Genomic DNA, 11,540 nt, shown 5'->3' on the forward strand with positions numbered 1-11,540 from the left:
AGCTGGCTGGGCACATCATACAGATGCCATTGTACAATGCGTACATGCTACGTCGATGTGCAGGCCAGACGGGAACTTTCCTGGAATTTCAAGAGGTGATTATCAAGAACCTAATCTTTAGGGACCAAGAAGGGGGGGCACCCAGTACTTCTGGAAGCGAGCCCACACGCATCATACCAGGGCAACACTTTCCAGGAGAAGTTCCCCAAACTGGCAAGAAGGGAAAAAGTCAAAAGAGGTGCAAAGTCTGCTATAAGAGGGGGATAAGGGAGGACACAATATATCAATGTGACACGTGTCCCGAATAACCAGAGCTCTGTATGAAAGTGTTTTAAAATTTATCATACATCCCTTGGTTTATAATTTACCCCAATTTTACTTACCCTGATGCACTCCGCACAGCTTATCCCCCCTCGTCTTTCCCCTCTGAGCCCTGCTGTGTGTCCAGGCAGCTGATAACAGCCACATGTAGGGTATTGCCATACCCGGGAGAACCCACATTACAGTTTATGGGGTGTAGGTCTCCGGTCAAAATGCTCACTACACCTCTAGATGAATGCCTTAAGGGTGTAGTTTTTAAAACGGGGTCACTTCTTGCGGGTTTCAACTGTACTGGTACCTCAGGGGCTTCTGCATACATGACTTCGCACTAGAAAATCCTGAGTAGGCCAAATGGTGGTCCTTTCCTTCTGAGCCCTCCCATGGGCCCAAACGGCAGTTTATCACAACAAATGGGGTATTGCGGCACTCAGAACAAATTGCGCAACAGAATGGGGTATTTTGTTTCTTGTGAAAATAAGAAATTTTCAGCCAAAACTACATATTATTTGACAAAAATATTTTTTTTTTCATTCCCAGCCCAATTCAAATAAGTTCTGTGAAAAAACTATGGGGTCAAAATGGTCACAACACCCATAAATGAATTCCTTGAGGGGTGTAGTTTCCAAAATGGGGTCATTTGTGGTGGGTTTCTATTGCTTTGATACCTCTGGGGCTCTGCAAATGCGACATGGCACCCGAAAACCAATCCAGGAAAATCTGTACTCCAAAGAACACACAGCGCTCCTTTCCTTCTGAGCCCTCCCATGGGCCCAAACAGCAGTTTATCACCACAAATGGGGTATTTCTGCACTAAGGACAAATTGGGCAACAAAATGGAGTATTTTATTTCTTGTGAAAATAAGAATTTTTGAGCTAAAACGACATATTATTGGAAAAAATATATATATTTTTAATTCCCAGCCCAATTCAAATAAGTTCTGTGAAGAAACTATGGGGTCTAAATGGTCACATTACCCATAAATGAATTCCTTGAGGGATGTAGTTTCCAAAATGGGGTCACTTCTGGTGGGTTTCCATTGCTTTGATACCTCTGGGGCTCTGCAAATGCGACATGGCACACGAAAACCAAACCAGCAAAATCTGTACTCCAAAGAACACACAGCGCTCCTTCCCTTCTGAGGCTTCCCATGGGCCCAAACGGCAGTTTATTGCCACAAATGGGGTATTGATGCACTCAGGAGAAATTGGGCAACAAAATTGAGTATTTTGTTCCCTGTGAAAATAAGAAATTTTGGTAAAAAATTACATCTTATTGGAAAAATTTCATTTTTTTAATGTCACAGCCCAATTGAAATAGGTGCTGGGAAAAAACTGTGTGGTCAAAATGCTAACAACAACCATAAATGAATTTCTTGAGGGGTGTAGTTTCCAAAATGGGGTCACTTTTGGTGGGTTTCCATTGCTTTGATATCTCTGAGGCTCTGCAAATGCGACATGGCACCCGAAAACCAATCCAACAAAATCTGGACTCCAACAAACATATAGCGCTCCTTTCCTTCTGAGCCCTCCCATGGGCCCAAACGGCAGTTTATCACCACAAATGGGGTATTGCCACACTAAGGACAAATTGGGCAACAAAATGGGGTATTTTGTTCCCTGTGAAAATAAGAAATTTTGATCACAAATGACATTTTATTGGAAAAAATGACATTTTTTTCATTTCAGAGCCCAATTCAAATACGTGCTGTGAAAAAACTGTGCGGTCAAAATTGTAACAACAACCCTAAATGAATTCCTTGAGGGGTGTAGTTTCCAAAATGGGTTCACTATTGGGGGATTCATACTGTTTTGGCACCTCAACACCTCTTCAAACCTGGCATGCTGCCTAAAATATATTCTAATAAAAAAGAGGACTCAAAATGCACTAGGTGCTTCTTTGCTTCTAGGGCTTGTGTTTTAGTCCACGAGCGCAGTAGGGCCACATGTGGGACATTTCTAAAAACGGCAGAATCTGGACAATACATATTTAGTAGTGTTTCTCTGGTAAAACCTTCTGTGTTACAGAAAAAAAATGAATAAAATTGAAATTCAGCAAGAAAAATGAAATTTGCAAATTTCACCTTCCACTTTGCTTTAATTCCTGTGAAATGCCTGAAGGGTTAAAAAACTTTATAACTGCTGTTTTGAATACTTTGAGGGGTCTAGTTTTTAAAATAGGGTGTTTTATCAGGGTTTCTAATACATAGGCCCCACAAAGCCACTTCAGAACTCAAGAGGTACCTTAAAAAAAAGGCTTTTGAAATTTTCTTAAAAATATGAGAAATTGCTGTTTATGTTCTAAGCCTTGTAACGTCCAAGAAAAATAAAAGAATGTTCAAAAAACGATGCCAATCTAAAGTAGACATATGGGAAATGTGAATTAGTAACTATTTTGGGTGGTATAACCGTCTGTTTTACAAGCAGATGCATTTAAATTCTGAAAAATGCAATTTTTTCAAAATTTTCTCTAAATTTTGCAATTTTTCACCAATAAACACTGAATATATCGACCACATTTTACCACGAACATGAAGCCCAATGTGTCACGAGAAAACAATCTCAGAATCGCTTTGGTAGGTTTAAGCATTCCGACGTTATTACCACATAAAGTGAAATATGTCAGATTTGAAAAATGGGCTCTGAGCCTTAAGGCCAAAACTAGGCTGCGTCCTTAAGGGGTTAAATTGCCAGCAGAATCCCAGTTTTGCCCCTGAACCTTGACCGGCCTGGCTGGACTGACCTCCTTGGCCGACTCTCCCGGGAAAGGACTGCTTTACCGGAGCCGTAACCCTTAACCAGAGCGCAATATCCTTCTGGTCCCACCGAATCGCCGGCCGAACCGCTTTCCGCTGACGGAATTGCTCGTCGTATCTTAACCACGCCTGCCCCCCGTATGCCCTGTGAGCCTCCACAATGGCATCAAAATAGCAAAACAATGCCGAACAATTTTCCGGCGCCTTCTCTCCGATCACGCTGGCTAATATGGCAAACGCCTGCGACCAATTGACGAACGTCTGCGGGATAAGCCTATACCGCCGACGTTCCTCCTCCTCCTTCTTACTCTCGTCCCGCTTGCTCTTATCCAAGTTGAATTTAGCAAGTGGCAGGAGAGAAAAAATCTCGACATATTCGTCCTTCCAGTTCCGCTCACGAACCTCCTGCTTTAAATGCGCCCCCAACGGACATTCGAAGCAAACATACACCTCCCCGCGAGCACGATCGTCAATACGCACCCTATCGGCATCTTTTTGGGCCTCGGTCTGTACTGATACCGCGACCGCCTCCTTGGCCGCCGCCACCATCCCGGGACGTGACTGTAACGATCCCACCTCCCGGGGGCCTTCCCAAACTACCGCCGGGGACACCGCCGTAACTACTGGCGCCGCCGCCCTATCAAGACGCCCGACCAGCTCCAGCAAGCAACCCACTAAATCCGCTAAACCCGCGCCGTCGCGCTCGACCGCGCCGCTACCGGCAGCCGATGCTTCGCTTGCTGCCCCCCCCCCACCAACACCCGACATGAAAATCCCTGGATATGCCAAAGACAGAGTTATGCACTCACCGGGCTGCACAGGCGCTGTGTTCCCGTCAGCCGGACCATCCTGACCTCGCCGAAAATCGTCCAGCTCGCCTTCTTCCAGATCCTCTCTCGCAGACGACTGGCCATCCCACCGACATCTCCTACACGGGGACAACGACGCGCTGACAGATAGGCCGGCAACCTGCCGCCCGACCGCGGGGGCCCAGACTTCTGACCGGACCTGTTGTCTCATCGCCGCTGCAGCTCTAGGCATCCTTCTTGACGGTCTCGATGAAGCCTGCCCCCTGGCCGGAACATCACCATGCGGGGCGGCCGTAGATTGTTCTCAAATTCTTGCATCTGATGGGGGAGGGGTGACAGGGAGCCCGGCCTGCGACTCCCTGTTTACCGCCGGACCTCGTCGCGGCTGGGGATTCCTGCCAGGACGCAGGGCCTGGGAAGAGGCGGCCCTCCCAGCTGCCTGGCCTGCAGCGTCCTTTGTAGGGCTCCCCCTGCGACGCCGTGTCCACGGGACCACCTCAGGGCTGAGGCGTTCTGGAGGGCGGGACCGCCGGGAGCGACGAAGAGACCCGGCCTGAGCCACCGTCGCCCCTGACGACGCTCTCTGCCTCATTCGAGCAGGAGCGGGTGTTGCCAACTCCCCCCCGCCGCCACATGACTATTACTAGGGAGGGGGAGGGGAGCCTGTCCCCCTGCGCAACAGACTTCGGGCGCCGGGCCTGACGTGGCGATGAGTCGGCCCCCGGGATTCTTGTAAGTGCAGCCACGGTCTCCTCTAACCAGCCGGGACCGTGGAATGCAGCTGCCGCACGCAGCTGCTGAAGTATGCCGACCTCCGACATGGCAGGTCAGCACGGAGCGGGACAACAGTGGGAGCTAATGAGTAACACTTGCTTCTTCTCCCGCTGCTTCCGGCTCAATGCCGAAAACAGCGGGAAGCCTAGTAACGTCCCCTAACTCCTCCCTACCTCTCATCTACCTCCCCCTACATCCCCTTCTAGTTAACCTTTTCCCTCCTAGGTCCAGTCATGGAGGCTTCCCTCTGAAGCCCTGCGGGCTGCGTCCAGCCTCTTCTAGGGATACAGGAAATAGGATGCAGGGAACGGGAACTCTGGGATCAAACAGGAAAATACTAAGGGACCCTTTGCAATACAAACATGGGAAAAGTACAAACAACGCTCAAGCAAGGAGTGGAAGGGCAGAGACCTTTTTATAATCCAGGGTGCACTGGAGTAGGATAGAAAACTTTTAGGAAGTGCGCACGCTGGCCCTTTAAGACAATCCTCGCACACTCCAGGAAGGAAAGGCCGCGCCACCCGTGGTCTCTGCGGAGGTGGCCAGGAAGTTGCGGTCGCGGCCGTTCATCACAGGGTGAGCGACAGAGGTCCGCAGTCATAACACTGAGATTTTTTTTTGGTGTTGTATATATGTACTGAGCAGTGGCGTAACTACCGCCGTAGCAGCCGTAGCAGGGCCCCCACCATGGCCGGAGGCTCCGCTGGCAGCCGCTATGGCTGCTACAGCGGGACGCCACTGAACACTACCGCAGAGCAGGGAGGTATCTCCCCGCTCTTCCATTAACTGGTTCCCGACCGCTGGCTGTATTTTTACGGCCAGCGGTCAGGGTCCTTAAAACCCGAGCCATAGACTTTTTACGACTCCAGTTTTAACTTACTGCCCGCGCCTTCGGGCTGCTGAATGTCGGGTCTCCGGCTGTCAGTGACTGCCGGGGACCCTGAGGAGAGGATAGAAGCAGCTTTCGCTGCCAGCGATCACACATGTATCCCCTATCCTGTGGATAGGAGATACATGTATTTTGTAGGACACACTGTAGGTCACATTTTTTTGGGAGGGGGGACGCTGTATGGCGTTCCCTACAGGGGGGGGGAGCGCTGTATGGCGTTCCCTACAGGGGGGGGGCTGTATGGCGTTCCCTACAGGGGGGGGCTGTATGGCGTTCCCTACAGGGGGGGGCTCTATGGCGTTCTCTACAGGGGGGGGATGTATGGCGTTCCCTACAGGGGGGGGCTGTATGGCGTTCTCTACAGGCGGGGCTGTATGGCGTTCTCTACAGGGGGGCTGTATGGCGTTCTCTGCAGGGGGACTGTATGGTGTTCTCTACAGGAGGGCTGTATGGCATTCTCTACATGGAGGGCTGTATGGCGTTAGCACTGTCCAATAAATATACAGTAAACAGAAGAAAATACGGTCCAGCAATCCTCATGACAATGTGATGACTTTATTAGAAAAACATTTTATAAACCACACGGCATGTTGAAGTGATGATACAAGACTGCTTACGCGCTTCGAAAGCCAACTACATTCTTCGCAAATGTACGCCATCTCCTCCAAACAGTCAATTACATCAGAAGTCCAGTTCCTTGTGCTGCATGACTCGTGGACGCCCTATCCGTGGCGATATCCGTGTCCTTTCCACTGCTTCTCACTTGAGTCCTGTAGGCACAAAAAACATTCTGCAAGTATCCATTGCCATCCGTGCCTGCAGATTCTGCTTTAATGATGCAACTCACTCAACTCCTTGTCTATTTCATCGTTTACTGATGCCTCTTTTAGATGCGACAGATGTATTTTTTTTATACTTACCAGCCTGCTTCACAGGCACCATCCCTTTTTATTGGCACCTGATCAATAAGGGGGTCCTGCTCCACCACCATAACACTGCAATACTAAACAAAATCTTCCATAGACATCACAAAAACTAGACAAGCCTTTCCTCCCTTATGTTTCCCAACATTTCCTGGGACAAGTGTGTGTAGGTAGAAATCAACAAACATGTTTCCTGGCCCCAATATTTACCCCCTCTTTCCAGTAAAGGATTGGCTTTCGGTATCACGCCTCCTCGCTTTTACCTTTTTACTTTATCCTGCATAAACATTTTTTTCAGCATCTTAAACGTCTTGCCCATTAGCCCATCTATCCCCAACATCAGACCACTTATTATCATCTGACAGATCAGAATCAGACTCAACCAGCTACTGTTGCCTTCTTCTGCTTCTCTTTACATCCAGATGCGCTGCTCCTGTAATTCCAAACATTGTGCCAGTAACCCGTGTTCTAAACATTTTGGCAACCCCAAGGTGTCCCTCTCCCATGTTGAGATTATGAGGCCCTACTGGGATATTGCTGCCTTCATCGACCCTGGATCCCTGCGCAAGGATCCTGGCACTTGGCCCATCATCGTGCCATGTTCCTTCAAATTTTTGCTAGAATGATACCATTGAGGATACCTGCCTTGCTTCCTTGATGCCATTTGCTCCAAACAATCCAGTACACCGCAAGTCCAGGTCCTTGTGCTGCATGACTTGTGGGGGCTCTATACGTGGCAATATCCTGGCACCTTCCATTGCTTTCCGCTTGAGTGCTGTAAATATAAAAACATTCTGCCAGTGTCCATTATCACCTATGCCTGCAGATTATGACTGTGTAATGAAACTCACTTAAGTCCTTGTCTATTGCATCCAGGCCTTGACACATCGCAAATGTTCTTGGTAGACCAAAGCTGTCTAAAATCTCCATACACTCCCTCACCCAATTACCTTACACCTACGTTCAGTCCCAAACCGAGCCATGTGGCCAGCATTTTGGACAAAGATACCCCTAACTTACATTATGCCTATTCCTACCAACTATCCAAGGTTCCCCACTGCTACGCCTTTCTTGGCATTTTGCCCGCTCATTACTTTTTCAATGTACAGAGCTACTGGTGGATACTGTATATAGTAACTAATGATGGACATACCGCATATAGATGAAATATTACTTCAGAGAGTCCCCCTGGCAGCAGGCAGCCGATCTCAAGAAATTCTGGAACAAAAAGTATAAACTGTGAAGATATTATGACGTGCGCTTAGTATGGTTCATCATATCAACAAATATATGTTCAGCCTATTGAAAACATCAGGGAGATTGTTCCCACAGTCTTGTCATGTGTCTATAGGAACATTCTGGATGACATCACATTATAGAATTTCTATAGGTTGTTATTTGATATAATACTTACATATATACAGTGGTTCTCCTAGCATGTCGGCTGTCACTGGTGCCACATATTCAGATGTTATAAATGTCTGTAAAATACATAATGGGTTTAATGCACATACATAAAATAACCCCATATCTATCATGAATAATAATATATTTACTTTCACACATTTCATTTTCTATCACAGGGCGAGTCCAATGCCCCTCTGCCACATAAATAACACCAGCAGTATAATGGCACATAATAGTTGGAGGACCCTGGTATAGATTTCGTATCAGGGACCAGGAGCTTATTGTTATTCTTCTATATAATCTTATCCTTAATGGAAAACTTCTAATTTGTCTTTTGTGGAGTCTTTTGGACTGGAGCAGAGAGAGTAGGAAATGGTAAATTGGATTTCTGGATTCAACAGACAAAATAATTATTAAAGGGGTTTTCTGACAGTTTCATAAACCTTAGTCTAAGCCGCATATGGCTAAAAATAACAAATTGTCCCTACTCATTTTTTTAATTCCCTGTGGCTCCTGCGCTGGTGGTTCTGTTGTCTTTAGTTGCTAGGCCACAGCGGTCATGTCCGTGTGGATGGCATGTCACGTGGCAGCTATTGTGTCACATCCAGGGCCGGCCTTAGGTTTATTGGTGACATGTGCAGTATCTGTGACGTCCTCCCCCTTATGATGCACCATGTAGTGTCCAAATAATTTAATCATACAGTGCCCAAATAACATCACCCAGTCAATAAACTAGGGATTGTATCTTTCTGTTTTTTTTATATTATAGGTTTGGGCCCTGAATGCCGGATCGGCAGTGTAAGTTGAGGGTGCCCAGGCCATCTATGGTGGTAGTGCCCTCTTCAGTATTGACCAGTAATACACACTATGTGATCATTTAGAGATGCAGTTAATAAAATACACTGACCTTGGACTCTCCTACTGAATACATCCGACTGAATGTAGAACGTTATGTGATGTGAGGTGGAGGGCTCTGCTTAATCTTTGATCTGCCCTCCTGGGACGTGTGGTTATCATTAACTCTTATGAGGAATTAATTCTAGGAGAAAGAAAGACAATGTATTAGGACAAATCTCAATCAATGGCAACATTTCTATCTAGAACAGAGTCCAGTCCCCAACCAGTGTAAAATTACCAAAGGGGTAAATAGGATGACCGGCTGGGGTCCAGGGATTTGGGGTGGCCCACAGCTCTGGGGCTCCATACGCCCCTGAAATTGGACAAACAATAACGGCGCAGGGAGGAAGCGAAATGTCTGACCCGGTTGGTCGTCTATTAGGTGATTATAATTTTTTATTTTATAGGAGCAAAGGGGGCACTATTAATATGGGGGATAAAAGGACTGAGTCGGGGCTTAGAAAAGGTGGCTTCATTACTGTGGGGCCATACAAAAGGGGCATTCTGACCCAGGACATACAAAAAGTGTCATTCTAACTGTGGAGGGTATTGGTGGATACTGCATATAGTAACTAATAAGAGACGCACCTTGCATAGATGAAATATTGCTTCAGAGAGTCCCCCTGGCAGCAGGCAGCCGATCTTAAGGTGTTCTGGAAAAAACAATAATTGTGTAGTTTGATTTCTCCAGACAGACGTGTGCTCAGTATAGACCACCCAACAATGAAGGAAATGTACATTAGGGCTCATGTACACAGCAACTTCATGAGGACGGACCTGTATGGTGGCGCACAGACTGCAGTACTGGTAATGTAGACACTCTGTGTGCGCTGTGTGCTCCCCCATAAGCCAAATGTGTATTAGGAAATTACATAAATAACAAGTCCCTTATATATTACTAATACCATAATATCTTCTTTATGGAGCATTTCTATAATAATAATAATATAAAGCTGCAGCAAAATTCCCAGCGTTTACTTTTGCCACATGTGGATGAGTTTTTGAGACTGTAACTATTCACCTGTAACACTTGTGAATTTTGCCGCGCAGCAAATCTGCAGCGTCTGAATTCAGCTTTATGGCGTAGAATATAGTACTCAAATACTGCAATCATGCAGTGCCCAAATAACACCGCCAGACAAGTATTGTCTGCCACACTGTAATGTAATCCATTATCAAGGAATTGTATCTGCATCCTGAGCAGTGCCCTTTACTTTTTTTACATGAAGAGTGGGATTGACTGTTCAAGCAATGGGTGCCCCAGACATCAAGACCAGTGGCGCCCCATTTATTAGTGACAGGGGATGCACCCAGTGTAACCACACAGGTCTCACACCCCTAAGACAGGCCCTGGATGAACAACATTGGGGAATTTGTTCCCACAGTCTTGTCATGTGCTCTATAGGAACATTCTGGATGACATCAGATTATAGAATTTCTATAGGTTGTCATTTGCTATAATACTTACATATATACAGTGTATGTCCTAGCATGTCGGCTGTCACTGGTGCCACATATTCAGATGTCATAAATGTCTGTAAAATACATAATGGAATAAACATAAAATAACCCCATATTTAGAATGAATAATAATATATTTACTTTCACACATTTCATTTTCTATCACAGGACGAGTCAGACATTGAAAACATTTTGTAATGTTAGTGTAAACCCAGGGAACATAACTATAGGGGTGAAGAGATTGCAGTCACACCCAGGCCCAGGTGTCCATGACTGACATTAGGGGGGGTCACAATGTGGGCAATTTACAAATGCCAATCCCCAATGCCCCCATCTCCTAGAGGAATCCCGATTTTCGCTGCTAGAAACGCGATGTCAGTGAGAGAAGCACCCAGGCGGAAAGGCAGCTGCTGAGTTGCCCGGCCGCTTCTAAAACACAAGCAGTGGAAGGGAGCCAGCGCAGCGCCCTGTTCCACCTGCTGGAGGGATGCGCCCTATGTAATGGCACAGGTCGCACACCCCTAAGGCCGGCCCTGGCTACTGCTGAGCCTTATTAGGATAATATACGGTAGCTTTTTAAGACTATTTAATTAAATTAAATTAGACATCATATTGAAAACGACTGAGAAGTCAAATTCCACATTACTGACAGCTGCAATTCTCAGACAATGGTAAGGGTATGTTCACACACTTAACTAAAAAATGTCTCTAAAATACAGAGCTCTTTTCAAGGGAAAACAGCCTCTGATTTTCAGCCATTTTTGAAACCACAAACATTTTTTGAGGCGTTTTTACCAACGTTCTTGGAGCTGTTTTTCTATTGAGACAATGAAAAACGGCTCCAAAAATGGCCGAAGGAGTGAAATGCACTTCTTTTTACAGGGTGTTTTTTATGTACCGCTTTATCAAACGCCCACGTAAAATGCACCATCGGAAAAAAAAACTTTTTTTCCCATTGAAATCAATGGGCAGATGTTTGGAGGCGTCCAGCCTCCGTATTTTCGGCTGTTTTTCGGGGTGTTTACGGCCAGGAAAACGGCTGAAAATAGGCTGTGTGAACATACTCTGTTGTACTGAGTTGTAACTTTAATGAGAAAATATGAAACCTTGAAATCTGAATGTAAAATGTTCAGTTGTTATTTGCATTAATAGAAACATTTTACTGGAACTTGAACTGTTTGTCTAAAAAAAAACAACCCCAACTCCTGACAATCACCAGAAAAAAATCCTTCTACAGTTTTTTTTAAACGGCCACGTAAAAAACGCCTTATCGGAACAAATCCCCGTTTTTCCCATTGAAATCAAA

General features: G+C 46.1%; 1 long non-coding RNA gene across 1 annotated transcript; it reads right to left on the bottom strand.

Annotated features, from left to right (window-relative positions):
• Positions 1 to 6,104: 6,104 nt before the first annotated feature.
• LOC142740603 (uncharacterized) lies at positions 6,105 to 8,911 on the bottom strand. The gene is made up of 3 exons (XR_012880811.1): positions 8,784 to 8,911; positions 7,884 to 7,950; positions 6,105 to 7,687 (listed from the first exon to the last, which is right to left on the bottom strand). It is a non-coding gene; the product is annotated as an uncharacterized LOC142740603 (long non-coding RNA).
• Between the last annotated feature and the right edge of the window lie 2,629 nt (positions 8,912 to 11,540).

Source organism: Rhinoderma darwinii, chromosome 2 (assembly GCF_050947455.1).
Source record: "Rhinoderma darwinii isolate aRhiDar2 chromosome 2, aRhiDar2.hap1, whole genome shotgun sequence".
Taxonomy (NCBI): domain Eukaryota; kingdom Metazoa; phylum Chordata; class Amphibia; order Anura; family Rhinodermatidae; genus Rhinoderma; species Rhinoderma darwinii.